The sequence below is a fragment of the Acinonyx jubatus genome, chromosome C1, assembly GCF_027475565.1.
Source record: "Acinonyx jubatus isolate Ajub_Pintada_27869175 chromosome C1, VMU_Ajub_asm_v1.0, whole genome shotgun sequence".
NCBI classification, from domain to species: Eukaryota; Metazoa; Chordata; class Mammalia; order Carnivora; family Felidae; genus Acinonyx; species Acinonyx jubatus.
In genome coordinates this window covers 177,721,552-177,737,100 of record NC_069381.1, presented here as the reverse complement: position 1 = coordinate 177,737,100, position 15,549 = coordinate 177,721,552, and the positions used below count along the sequence as shown (strand labels likewise).

At 35.1% G+C, this 15,549-nt stretch overlaps 1 long non-coding RNA gene across 2 annotated transcripts in view; it reads left to right on the top strand.

The window, feature by feature from the left end:
* The window catches only part of LOC128314094 (uncharacterized), a 302,527-nt gene extending 287,218 nt beyond the window's left edge, over positions 1 to 15,309 (top strand). For both annotated transcript variants that reach the window (XR_008295498.1, XR_008295496.1), the window contains exon 5: positions 15,013 to 15,309. This is a non-coding gene — a long non-coding RNA (uncharacterized LOC128314094). The remainder of the gene's footprint in view (positions 1 to 15,012) is intronic.
* The last annotated feature ends 240 nt before the right edge of the window (positions 15,310 to 15,549 follow it).

The window sequence follows — 15,549 nt, the reverse complement described above, 5'->3', positions numbered from 1 at the left end:
AGGCATGGGGGGGAGAATAGGGGGCAAGCACCTCTCCCCAAAAGCAGTTGGAGAGAAAGTGGAAAATAGGAAACAGCCACAGGGACTAAACTAAAAAGGGAGAAAGGAGAGGGTTTAAATTCCATTAAGACTGTAAACAGGGAGAGTGCAGAATCTGCAACTCTGCAGCTTGATACCTGGCAGTGCTCTGGTGGGAAGGGTGAATCCCTAGGAACAGAGTGGGGTCCAGGGGTTCTCAGGTCACACAGGGAGAAGTGGTCCCGCTGCTGGAAGGACATTTGGTAGAGGCTGTGAGGCCACCTGGGCCCAGCAGACCCCAGAAGGCAACCACATTCGCTGGTGTTGGGTCAAGGTCATGGGGGGGGTGAAGCCTAGTGCCAGATGTGTGTTGTGATTTTCCATTATCCCTGAGGCGCTGCTGCTACACTGTCTCGTGAACTTTTTCTGGGGCGGGCTGGCAGTCTCTGAGCATCAGCAGCAGCACAGTTCCGCAAGTGTTCCTGGGTGCAGCTGGCACCTGGCCATTTCTTGGTGAGACCCTTTGCAGAGGGACAGAACGGGTCAAAGCCACAGTCCCTAAGAAGTGGGGGGCCGGGGAAGACAGCCACATCTGAGATAAAACTCAGGAGGGAGGTACTGCCTCGAGCTTGGTCATGGACAGTGTGGAAGTGGGGAGTGGACGGAAGCCAAAGATGAAGGACGGGTACGTGATTGCTGCTGGGGAGAACAGAGTTCCGATACTCAAAACTGGGTAGCTGGGTTACACCATTTTCGCTGCTCCCGCGCATGCGCATATGCACCTGCAAGTGCCACAACAATCCACCCCAGTAGGCTAGCAGCACCATCTAATGGAGAATGGACCCGTTACACTAAGCCCCGCCCAAATTGGCCAACCTCCCTCTTCAAGACCACAAGTCTCACTGCCTGTTTAGTTTATGGACTATAAAGCTCTTCATAGTTTGACTTATAGGAGAAAACAAAGTAATTTCAGTTGTATTTCAGTCTGTTAGCCGGTCCATCTATTCAATTTTCTTTCTTTCTCTCTATCTTTTTCGTTTCTTCTCTTTTTCTTGAATACAGAAGGAAAAAAACATTTGTTTTAATTGTCAATTTTTATTTAAAATATTTTTCTTTATTTTTTCTATTATAGTTTTTATTTTTGTGTAAATTTGTTCAAATTCTATTTTACTTCTATCATTTCACTTTAGTCTACTTCAGTGTATTCATTTTTTCAAATTCTCAAAAGATTTATTTTTTTCCCCTTTTTTTTCTCTAATCTATCAAGCCCCTTTCAACACCCAGACCAAAACAAACCTAGGACCTAGTATCATTTATTCTATTTTTCTTTGAGTGTGTTTGTTTTTAATTTTTAATTTTAATACTTTTTAATTTTAATTTTTTTATTTTTAATTTTTTCTAACTCACTAATTCCTTTTCTCCCTTCAAAATGACAAATGAAGGAATTCACCCCAAAAGAAAGAGCAGGAAGAAATGACAGCCAGGGACTTAACCAACACAGATACAAGCAAGATGTCAGAACCAGAATTTAGAATCACGACAATATGAATACGACCTGGAGTCAAAAAAGGATTATAATCCCTTTCTGCGGAGATGAAAGAAGTAAAAGCTAGTCAGGATGAAACAAAAAATTCTATAACTGAGCTGCACTCTCGAATGGATGCCACGGCAGCAAGGATGGATGAGGCAGAACAGAGAATCAGCAATATGAGGACAAAATTATGGAGAATAAGGAAGCAGAAAAAGGGGGAAGTTAAGGCAAAAGAGCATGATTTAAGAATTAGAGAAATCAGTGACTCATTAAAAAGGAACAACATCAGAATCATAGGAGTCCCAAAAGAGGAAGAGAGAGAAATAGGGGTAGAAGGGTTATGTGAGGAAATCATAGTGGAAAACATCCTAACCTGGGCATAGACACAGACATCAAAATCCAGGAAGCACAGAGTACTCCCATTAGATTCAACAAAAACCAACCATCAACCAGGCATACAATAGTCAAATTCACAAAATACTCAGACCAGGAGAGAATCATGAAAGCACAAGGGAAAAAAAAGTCCTTAACCTGCAAGGGAAGACAGATCAGTTTGCAGCAGATCTATCCACAGAAACTTGCAGGCCAGAAAGGAGTGGCAGGATATGTTCAATGTGCTGAATCAGAAAAATATGAATCCAAGAATTCTTTATCCAGCAAGGCTGTCATTCAAAATAGAAGGAAAGATTGAAAGTTTCCCAGACAAACAAAAATTAAAGGAGTTTGTGACCATTAAACCAGCTCTGCAACAAATTTTAAGGGGGACTCTCTGAGGGAAGAAAACATGAAAAATAAATAAATACATGCATACCAAAAGCAGCAAAGATTACAAAGGACCAAAAAACACCACCAGAAACTCCCATCTCTACAAGCAACATAATGGCAATGAATTCATATCTTTTAGTACTCACTCTAAAGGTCAAATGGACTCAATGCTCCAATCAAAAGACATAGGGTAACATAATGGATAAGAAAACAAGATCCATCTATATGCTGTTTACAAGAGACCCACTTTAGACCTAAAGACACCTTCAGATTGAATGTAAGGGGATGGAGTACCATCTATCATGCTAATGGTCAACAAAAGAAAGCCAGAGTAGCCATACTTATATCAGACAATCTAGACTTTAAAATAAAGATTGTATCAAGAGATGCAGAAGGGCATTATATCATAATCAAGGGGGTCTATCCACCAAGAAGACCTAACAATTGTAAACATTTATGCACCAAATGTGAGAGCACCCAAATATATAAATCAATTATTCACAAACATAAAGAACAGCATAGATAGTAATACCATAATAGTAGATTTCAACACACTACTCACAGCAATGGACAGATCATCTAATCAAAAAATCAACACGAAAACAATAGCTTTGAATGACACACTGGACCAGATGGACTTAACAGATATATTCAGAGCATTTCATCCTAAAGCAGCAGAATATACATTCTTCTCCAGTGCACATACGTTCTCTGGTATAGACCACATGCTGGGACACAAATCAACCCTCAGCAAGTACCAAAAGATCAGGATCATACCATACATATTTTCAGACCACAACACTATGAAACTCAAAATCAACCACAAGAAAAAAATTGGAAAGGTAACAAATACTTGGAGACTAAAGAACATCCTTCTATATAATGAATGGGCCAACCAAGAAGTTAAAGAGGAAATTGAAAAGTATATCGAAGCCAAAGAAAATGATAACACCACAACCCAAAACCTCTGGGATGCAACAAAGGCGACCATAAGAGGAAAGTATATTGCAATCCAGGCCTTCCTAAAGAAGGAAGAAAGAGCTCAGGTACAAAACCTAACTTTATGCCTTAAAGAGCTGGAAAAAGAACAGCAAATAAAACCCAATACCAGCAGAAGACAGGAAATAATAAAGATTAGAGGAGAAATTAATGCTATCAAAACCAAAACAACAACAACAACAACAACAACAACAACAACAAACAGTAGCACAGATCAAAGAAACCAGAAGCTGGTTCTTTGAAAGAATTAACAAAATTGATAAACCACTAGCCAGTTTGATCAAAAAGAAAAAGGAAAGGACCCAAATGAATAAAATCAAGAATGAAAGAGGAGAGATCACAACCAACACAGCAGAAATAAAAAACAATAATAAGAGTATATTATGAACAATTATATGCCAATAAAATGGGCAATCTGGAAGACATGGACAAATTCCTAGAAACGTATACACTACCAAAACTGAAACATGAAGAAATAGAAAATTTGAACAGACCCATAACCAGTAAATAAATTGAATAAGTATTCAAAAATCTCCCAAAAAACAAGAGTCCAGGGCCAGATGGCTTTCCAGGGGGAATTCTACCAAACATTTAAGGAAGCGTTAATACCTATTCTCCTGAAGCCGCTCCAAAAAATAGATATGGAAGGAAAACTTCCAAACTCATTCTATGAGACCAGCATTACCTTGATTCCAAAACCAGATAGAGACCCCACTAAAAAAGGAGAACTATAGACCAATTTCCCTGATGAACATGGATGCAAAAACCTCAACAAGATTTTTAGCCAACCAGATCCAACAATACATGTAAAAAATTATTCACCACAACCAAGTGGGATTTATACCTGGAATGCAGGGCTGGTTCAATATCCGCAAAACAACGTGATTCTTCACATCAATAAAAGAAAGGACAAGAACCATGTGATCGTCTCAATAGACAGAGAGAAAACATTTTTACAAAATACAGCTTCCTTTCTTGATAAAAATCCTCAAGAAAGTAGGGATAGAAGGAGCATACCTCGAGATCATAAAAACCATATATGAATTACCCAATACTAATATCATCCTCAATGGGGAAAAACTGAGAGCTTTCCCTCTGAGGTCAGGAACAAGACAGGGATGTCCTCTCTCACCATTGTTATTCAACATAGTATTGGAAGTCTTAGCCTTTGCAACCAGACAACACAAAGACATAAAAGGCATCCCAATCGACCAGGAGGAGGTCAAACTTTCACTATTCATAGATGACATGATACTCTATATGGAAAACCCGAAACATTCCACCAAAAAACTGCTAGAACTGATTCATGAATTCAGCAAAGTTGCAGGATATAATATCAATGCACAGAAAATGGTTGCATTCCTATACACCAACAGTGAAGCAACAGAAAAAGAAATCAAGGAATCAATCCCATTTACCATTGCACCCAAATCCACAAAATACCTAGGAATAAATTTAACCAAAGAGGTGAAAAATCTATACACTGAAAACTATAGAAAGCTTATGAAAGAAATTGAAGAAGACATGAAAAAATGGAAAAAGATTCCATGCTCCTGGATAGGAAGAACAAATATTGTTAAAATGTCGATACTACCCAAAGCAATCTACATATTCAATGCAATCCCTATCAAAATAACACCAGAATTCTTCACAGAGCTAGAACAAATAATCCTAAATTTTGTATGGAACCAGTAAAGACCCCAAATAGCCAAAGCAATCTTGAAAAAGAAAACCAAAGCCGGAGGCATCAGAATCCCAGACTTCAAGCTATACTACAAAGCTGTAATCATCAAGGCAGTATGGTACTGGCACAAGAACAGACACTCAGATCAATGGAACAGAATAGAGAACCCAGAAATGGACCCACAAACGTATGGCCGACTAATCTTTGACAAAGCAGGAAAGAATATCCAGTGGAATAAAGACAGTCACTTCAGCAAGTGGTGCTGGGAAAACTGGACAGTGACATGCAAAAGAATAATCCTGGACCACTTTCTTACACCATACACAAAAATAAACTCAAAATGGATGAAAGACCTCAATGTAAGTCAGGAAGCCATCAAAATCCTCGAGGAGAAAGCAGGCAAAAACCTCTTTGATCTCGGCTGCAGCAAATTCTTACTCAACACGTCTCTGGAGGCAAGGGAAACAAAAGCAAAAATGAACTACTGAGACCTCATCAAAATAAATAGCTTCTGCACCGTGAAGGAAACAATCAGCAAAACTAAAAGGCAACCGACAGAATGGGAGAAGATATTTGCAAACGACATATCAGATAAAGGGTTAGTATCCAAAATCTATAAAGAACTTATCAAACTCAAGAACCAAAAAACAAATAATCCAATGAAGAAATGGGCAAAAGACATGGATAGACACTTCTCCAAAGAAGACATCCAGATGGCCAACCGACACATGAAAAAATGCTCAACATCACTCATCATCAGGGAAATACAAATCAGAACCACAATGAGATACTACCTCACACCTGTCAGAATGGCTAACATTAACAACTCAGGCAATAACACTTGCTGGCAAAGATGTAGAGAAAGAGGATCTCTTTTGCACTGCTGGTGGGAATGGAAACTGGTTCAGTCACTGTTGAAAACAGTATGGAGGTTTCTCAAAAAACTAAAAATAGAGCTACCCTATGACCCAGCAGTTGCACTACTAGGTATTATCCAAGGGATACAGGTGTGCTGTTTCGAAGGGACACATGCACCCCCATGTTTATAGCAGCACTATCAACAGTAGCCAAAGTATGGAAAGAGCCCAAATGTCCATTGTTGGATGAATAAAGAATATATATGTATGTATATATATATATATATATATTCTTATATATATGTAAGAGGAATATATAAATATATATATATAAAGAAGAATACATATATACACACACACACACACACACACACACACACACACACATATACATACAATGGAGTATTACTCGGCAATCAAAAAGAATTAAGTCTTGCCATTTGCAACTACGTGGATAGAACTGGAGGGTATTATGCTAAGCGAAAATAGTCAGAGAAAGACAAATATCATATCATTTCACTCATATGAGGATTTTAAGAGACAAAACAGATGAACATAAGGAAAGGGAAGCAAAATGATATAAAAACAGTGAGGGGAACAAAACATAAAAGACTAGTATATATAGAGAACAAACTGGAGGGTTGCTGGAGGGGTTGTGGGAGGGTGGATGGTCTAAATGGTTAAGGGGCATTAAGGAATCTACTCCTGAAATCATTATTGCACTATATGCTAACTAATATGGATGTAAATTAATTTAAAAAAATAAAATTAAAAAAACATACCATGTATATCACTCTTAAGAGTATGTTTAGGGTTAAATGAAGAGGAGCTCTTGCTGTTTTTAAGTGCTCAATAAATCATAGCTGATGTTATTGGCATTTTGTGATTAAGGGCAGTAATACTATGTACTATCTTGTGCATGTTTCCTATGGAAGAATCTTTCTAGGATATATACCTAAGAATGAAACTGCCAGATCATAGAATTTGTGTATTTATTATTCCCTCATAAGTTATTTTTTAAATGTCTGTTTCTATTTTTATTTTCAATAGCAACAATGTATAAGAAAGCTAATTCCTTCATTAAGAATTGGCATCATTATCTTTCACAGCAGTTGTTTTAGTTTTATCAATTTAATTGAGAAACTAACTGAATACTTACTTTACACTAAACACTAGGCAGTAGAGATGTAAGATCGAATAGGCAGGGCATCTGCTCTCAAGGTGCCCATTAAATGGGTTGAAAGCTCAGGTACATAGATATAAACTATGTATATACAGCAAAGTGCCACCATGTAATAATGGAGATTTGACAGTATTAGCCTTTTCCTCAGCACTCTTGTTATCCAGAATGTTCATATTTAGTGACTTCTAGTTCTGCATTCATAGGAATTATAATAATAAGCTATTTGTTTTATTACCTTTTAGGTTGTTAGTTTTTCACAATGGTAAATAATTTTGTGAACAATATTTGTACATAAAATTTGCATGGTTTTAGGATACATTTGCTCATTTATTCATTTAATTAAAATATATTTATTAAGCTCTTTGATATATATTAATACAAATATTTATTAAAATGCAACTTTTAGGCTATAATTTTGGCCCTGTGTTGGGAACACTGATTTCTGACAATAAAGAGTACAGAATGGAAAGAACAGAACATTTAGGAACCTTAAAATATTTTGAAAATTTTATTTATTTTACATATTTCACCTTCTAATGAAAACATATACTCACAATTAATCTGATGTTAGCTCCTTCGCTTTATAGATAAATTTATATTTAATAAAGTGTGTTGTCATTGCCATATGCCATCCTCTTGTGACCATGAGTGAACTCTAAATTTTCATCAAAGTGATCTTCTGGTTCCCATAGCAACTTGTCCCTCCTCTCTTCCTGTCATCCAAACTGTGATGACCTTGGACCTTCTTACACACATGTTTTGAAGCTGGAAACGAGTGAGATTTTGAGTTGAGCTTTGTGTGGTTCTTTCAACCAGAACACTAAGGTCTTCTGGGAGCTGGAAATTGAGAAGTTGATTTTAAGTAAGTGAAAATAAGCTTGACAGGAAAATAAAAAGACAAGTGGATTCATGTTTGAAATACATCAGACAAGGAAAAATTTCATTCAATTTTTTTTAAACGTGCTTCTCTGTATTTATTTTGAAATCACATTTAACATGTGTAGATATTCTGCTTTTTTATGATAAATGACAGGCAAGGGATGATGTATCGGTGCTCCTTCAATAAAAGAAAATCATGAATTCAGATTTCTATTCTTTTGCAGTTACTCTGGTAGAAGACAATCAGTTTTATAATATGGTATTTCGAATTAATTCCTAATTTTAGCATAATTGTATTGTTTAGCAGAATAGTATTTTGTTTTTCAGTTCATCTAATACTAGTAGTTATTATAAACATAACATTATAAAACAACTTCATTTAATATATAAGACTTCAGTTTACATTGAAATATAGAAGCTTAGTACCATATGTTATATTCGTTTAATAAGTTAATATGTCGGAATGGTCTGATGGTCATTTATAAGGCTTTTCATGCATCAGTGTATTGTAATGCCTGTCTAAAAAAATGGGAATTTCACTTTTTCAGATAGGCAAACATCCTCCTATTTATAAAGATAATATCCTTAAATGATATCACACCAAATCCTCTATCTATAGTGCTGGATAATTCTGATATCAAGAGCATTAACACCATAATGATTCGCATTTAATGTTTGAAGTGACTCGCTCTGTTTCTTTCCATAGCAAGTCCTGCTTTTCAGTCTGCCTGCCTTCATCCTTCTCTAATAAAAATGCAGCATCTTTGTGAAAGGGAATTTGTGATTTCTCTACCTACTTTTTTCTGTATGATTCTTTTGACAAAGACTCTGCTATGACTCTCGGGGCCTTACTGGATGTGTCTACCACTATCTCAGATTCAGTCAGAGTGCCCAGATAACAAAAAGTTGAAAATTTTGCAAAGATACCTCCTTTCCCTGAGTGACGTAGTCCTGAAAGTCATTTGGTGTCCTAAATTGACTGAGTAAACTGGAAAAGTAAAGTATTTATTTATTACTAGCAATCTGACCATGTGCTTAAGTTCATTCTTAGATTATTTTTCTATCCCCTGTTTAATGATGATGATAAGGGGAACTAATATTTATCGAATGCCTGCAATGCCCCAGTTAGTAATCAAAATATTTTATATGTAACAAAATTTTATTCCTATATTATCCCATTTCAAATGAGGAAATTAAAATATAGGTAAATTAAGAACCGTTTACAAGGTTACTGGTGAGTCAGAAGCAGGATGAAGTCGTTTCACAGTGCATATTTAGAACCATCTACTCCATTCCATAGGTCCTCAGTACTGAGAAATATATCTTGGTTGTTTTTTCTTCCCACAGAGTAGAGAATGGTGCATTCATTAAACTAAACAAATATGTATTAGTAATTAGTGTATACACATCCGTATGTTTATATTTGAGTGAATGTGAGCATCGTTATTAATGTCCAAGTTTTCACAAGGCAATCAAAGCCGGTATTTTGAAAGAGAAAAGTAGGTTTGTGGCAACTCTATTTTTATTTAAAGCATCTATTTATGTCCTGACAGAAGTGATAATGATTTCTAAATGAAGTAAATTGGTAGGTGTTTGCATATGCCAATGAAGACAAAAAATTATACAAAATTACCTATGGATGTTTAGAAGATGACAGGTTCATAAATTCAGATGTAAAGGTATGACCTCCTGAAATCTGACAAAAGATACTGGAAATAAAAGGGGAAAACTGCAAAATAAAATCCAGGGAAGTATTTTAAAAAGGCAAAGTTCATAGATGTGTATGGGTGTGTGTCTAGTTTTGAATGATTATATAGAAATTAGTGTCAGCCATTAGGTTTTACATTACTCATTTTGAGAGAGATTTATGAAAGAATTTCAGAGTAATAGTCCAGAAAAAATAATTATACATGAAACCTGTTGAATGTTTCAAACTGGTAATTAAAAAAAAATCAAATTATAGAGATAATATATGTAGAGGTTTTTTTTTAATACCAAAATTTATTTTGTGGGAGGATTAATTCTTTAAGTCAGATAATTAATTCTCAATAGAACTAGCTTAATCATCATTATGCTATATATTAGGGGGGTAAAGGACAAATTTTTGTAATATTTTTATGAAGAAAAAATGAGGTTTTCATCATTTGTAGAGAGTAAGAATGTCAATTTCTTAACAATTCCACAATATTTTTGCTCGCCTTCTTCTTCCCCTGAAAGTCTTTTTCTTTCTTTCTTATAAAGATTATATACTTCTTATAAAGTATATAATCTAAACCACTTGGCACTTACCACTGTTTCCCTGTATCTACTCTTTCCTTCACTCTTTATTTCTTCTCTACAAAACCATATGTGCCCAATAATTTTCTTTAAACCAGTTCCAAAAGTTTTTTAGAGCATTTTATAACAGGGGGAAATTGGTGTGCGGACCCCATGGGGTGTCAGCAGGGGCAGCTCAACTCTGAGTAAGTCACTATCTTAGTCTTTTTGAAAACAGTATTTCCTCTTGTTTTCTAAATCACTATATTCATAGTAGTTGAGCCCAGATCTCTGACACACTGAACCAAATGTTGCTCATAGCTTAATGGGACATTGTCTTTTTGTGAATTTGTAACTTTCATTTCTATATTTTTAACTTAATAAACTTTATTTCTTTACAGATGTTTTAGGTTCACAACAAAATTTGGTAGAAAGTGCAGAGAGTTCCCATATGTCCCTTGTCTTCGAACATGCACTACTCCCCTCATTTTCAGTATTCCTCACCAAAATTGCATGTCTGTTACAACCAATGAACCTAAATTGACACACTTTATCATACAAAGTTCAGTTTACATTGGAGTTCACTCTTGATGTTCATTCTATGGGTTTCACAAGTGTACAATGACATATTATCTACCATTATAGTATGATATAGAATAGTTTTAGTGCCCTAAAAATCCTCTGGTTCTGCCTATTTATCCCTTCCTTCTCTCTAACACCTGGCAAGCTCTCCCTGATCTTTTTACTGTCTCAATAGTTTTGCTTTTCCAAGAACATCAAATAGTTGGGATCATATATTATTTTTCAGATTGCCTTGTTTCACCTACTAATATACATTTAAAATTCTTCCATGTCTTTTTGTGGCTTGATAGCTCGTTTCTTTTTAGTGTCGAATAATATTCCATCGTCTAGATGTACCACAGCTTATTTATCCATTCACCTACTGAAGGACATCTTGGCTGTTTCCAAGTTTTGGCAATTATGAAAAAATAGGAGGTAACATAAATGTGTAGGTTTATTTGTAAACCTAAGGTTTCAGTTCATTTGAGTAGATACCATTGAGTGCAATCACTGAGTCATAGAGTAGGGGTATTTTTAATTTTTTTAGAAACTCGTTGTCTTCCAAAGTGACTGTACCATTTTGCATTGTTCCCAGCAATGAATGAAAGTTCCTCTTGCTCCACATTTGAAGCAGCATTTGGTGTCGTCAGTGTTTTGAACTTTGGCCCTGCTAATATGTGTATAGTAGTATCTTGCTGTTTTAACTTGCAATTCCTTAATGATATATGATGTTGAACATTTTTTCATGTTTGCTCTATTTGTTTATCTCCTTTGGTGAGATAGGTGACCATTTCAATCTTTTTTCATATTTTTTTAATTGGTGACTTATGAAGGAAAAGGACACAGTGAGGTGAGGCAGCTGCCCAAAGGGAGTTAGGGGAGTCAGCTGCTCATTTACCAACATGTCCATGTTGATTTTTGTTTCAGATAATTCATAATGATTCATATGTGATTCACAGGTTCTTAGTCCAAGAAACAGTATATGATAGATACGATGTGTATGTGTGTGTCTCAGAATGACAATTTCATTGGCATATCTATCATATGTGGAGTAGCCTTAACATTGTCTATGTAGAAAAAAATTTTTCAGAAATTAACCTATAACATTAAGTTACATTTTCTTGATTATCTATTTTTTAAGTTTTATTTATTTTTTAAGTAACCTTTAATAATAACCTCTACTCCCAACATGGGGCTCAAACTCACAACCCTGAGATGGAGAGTCACGTGAACTTTTGACCGAGCCAGCTAGATGCTCCTTGATTCATTGTTTTTAAAACAAATTCAAAAGAGATTTTACTTTTAAAGCTATCATTTAATATTCATGCATGGACTAAAATTTGCACATACCAAAAGCAAAAATTAAAACTCACAGTTCACATACTATTTCACTTTTTAAATTATTATAAACATAACTAAAATTTTCAAGTAGCCACAAACTATAATAGCATTTAAGTGAATCAAGTTCTTTTCTTCATATTTATATTCACTGTTCTGTCATTGTTTAATTGAAATTACTTTTTAAAATTCAGAATATGAAGAGCCTTAAGAGCCCAGAGACCCAAATTTCCCTAAAAGCAAGCTCAACAATTCTCAACCAATTTAAATTTAATCTCCAAACAAATGCACATAGCTGAGTCCATGTGTGTTGGGTTGTAGCTGTTATTGACAGTTATTAGAATTAAATTCCATGTAGAATACAAAATTTATGAAAGGAAAAGTAATAAAATATGCCTGTTTAATACTTGTATATGTGCTATTAAAAATTAACAGTAACCACAAAGATTATTTAGAAATCAGAACAAGAAATATTTTCTCAGATAAATATTTTATGACTGACATTATGTAGAATTGCTGGTCCATAATGATAATATAAAGCAGGCTACAATTTAGTTAGTCCATCATTATTTTAAAATTCTATACAGACTGTAGTACCCCATTTTTCTTGCTCTCAGGACAGACTAGTCTCAACCAGATCACTTTGATTGAAGATTTTTTTAGTGGTCCAAAATTATTATTTCATATATTAATCTCTTGGGTTAGTCCCACAGCTGCATGATTATACATGTGTGGGGCATGGATTTACCACTGATTCAGCAATATTGTTACCCTTATGTTCATGGAACACCATTGAAAATGCCATCATTTTATAACATAGTATGTTGAGTGGAAGCTTTAAAATAGTTTTTATTTGTTGTGCTTCTTTTTTTTTTTTTACTTTCTTTTAATGTTTATTTACTTTTTGAGAGACAGAGAAACAGCGTGAGCAGGGGAGGGGCAGAGAGAGAGAGGGAGACACAGAATCTGAAGCAGGCTCCAGGCTCTGCGCTATCAGAACAGAGCCCCACGCGGGGCTTGAACCCAAGAACTGTGAGATCATGACCTGAGCCAAAGTCTGATGCTTAACCGACTGAGCCAGCCAGGCACCCCTGTTGTGCTTCTTAATTGAGAGCATATTTTACATCGGCAATAATAATGGTGAAGAGGCCACAACAAGAATTTAATTTTTAATCTAGAATTTTAGATGTAAGAGAAATATAATTTTAAATCTAGAATTTATATATGAACCAGAAGAAATATAATTTTAAATCTAGAATTTTACACTTAGTTGTTTTTTTTTACAAAAGCAATGGTGAAATAAACACAAGGTCAATAGTCTATCAATATAGAAATTAAGTGAAATAAATGCAATAGAGTATTCATCATCAAGAAATCAGCCCAGAAGAAGTGGAATGTAAGAAGCAATGGTGTCAAAAAATATTAGACTAGTGTGCAAACTGAATTATCTATCGATAGTATAAAATGGTGGTAATAATAGCTACTTTTATTTAAACAGTGAATTAGAATTTTAGATAATAAAATATAAGGGAAGAAAATATTTTGGAAGATGGACATAATCGATAGGATAATATTTTATAGGAAATGTAAAACGCAGATATATAGATTTAACAATTAAAATTAAAACTAAAATACAATATAAACAAAAGCTGTTGATTCCAAACTAGTAGAGAAAAGATAAATGAGTTAACTTTATTATCACAGCAGAAGGTAAGAATGAAGTAGAAAAGAGATATAGGAGAAGAATGCTAAAAATAAAACACAAAATGAATTAGAAGGAATAATTTGAATAAGTGTGGAAGCATCAAACTGGCACACATGTAAGCCAGAAAACTACTCTGTGATAATCCATACTTCCCTCATTTGTCTTTCATAACTTCCTGTCTTACTGTCTTAAGAATTGCTCATAGCATCCCTAACTTGCTGCCCAGGACTGCTGCAAGACCTTGTATTTGTGTACCCAGTAAGACTGGCAGCCTCTTGCTCTATGAAAGCAGATTTTCACTGTAAACTTTAGGTTATTGAATCATTGCTTTGAGTCCCTGTAAATAACCTCATAAAGGAATGATTGCTTTGTTAAAGGACTCCATGTCAGTTTCTTTGCTTGTTTCACCTGACAGTATAATTTGATTTCTTATAGTAGGTTGGTTGAGTTGCCAAGCTCTATGTAGTGTGGTCCTAATTCCATAGTTGGCAGAGAATCCAACATACATTCAGTCTTGTTCCCTAAAATACCACTTACACTTCAATTTATTCTAATCAAAATGCATTTTCTTTTGTATCTGTCACGGTTTTATCTACTTCTAATCCTCAGTCACCTAAGATAATTCCTGCCTCTCATATGTTTCCTCACTATAATCTACTTTTCTCACTGACAAAACTCTACAAAGGATGACTTAGATTTGCAGTAGTCACTATAGAGATTATGTAGTGTTACCAAATTGGTGAATTTAAGTGAGTTGTGATGATTAACTTCATATCTAAAGTTGGCAAGCATATGGTGCCTATTTGTTTGGTCAAACACCAGCCTAGATATTGCTGTAAATTTATTTTTTAGATAAGATTAACATTTAAATCAGTAGGGGTGTGTGTGTGTGTGTGTGTGTGTGTGTGTGTGTGTGTGTGTGTTTCTATATAGTAATAGCAAACCATCTGAAAGAGAAATTAAGAAAGGAATCCTATACACAATAATATCAAAAATAATACCTTGGAATAAATTTAACCGAAGAGGTGAAAAACCTATACATTGAAAACTATTCGATACTGATAAAAGAAATTGAAGAAAGTACAAATAAATGGAAAGACATCTCATGTTCTTGGATTGGAAGAATTGGTATTTGAAAATGTCTATACTACTCAAAGAGACCTACAGATATAATTGAATACCTATCAAAATGCCAATCACTTTAGTAAAGCAGATTATCTATTCTCCATAACATAGGTGGGTCTCATCCAAACTGGTGAAGGCCTTAAGAAAGTGGAAGACAGGATTCCTGAAGAAGGAATTCCACTTCAGACTGCAACATGGAAATTCTGCTCTAGTTTCCAACTTTTGGAGTCAAGACTGCAACATCAACTCTTACATGAATCTCCAGCCAACTTGCTGTATGGATTTGGAGGTAGGCCGCATAATCCGCGAGCCAAATCTTTCTTAGTTTCTTTCTTTCTTTCTTTCTTTCTTTCTTTCTTTCTTTCTTTCTTTCTTTCTTCCTTCCTTCCTTCCTTCCTTCCTTCCTTCCTTCCTTCCTTCCTACTTCTGTAACCTCTATTTCTGTTTCTCTCCCATCGGTTTTGTTTCTCTAGCGAACCCTGACTAATACAAGATACTTACAAAATAAAGGAGGATATATTTCAAATTTGTCAAATATGATTCCTGTGATTGATACACTGAAACCCCCAAGAAAAACGCATATTCAAATTTGGCCTTCTTAAAAGATAATCTTGACTAAAACAATAAAAGGACTATTTCTCTTGATCT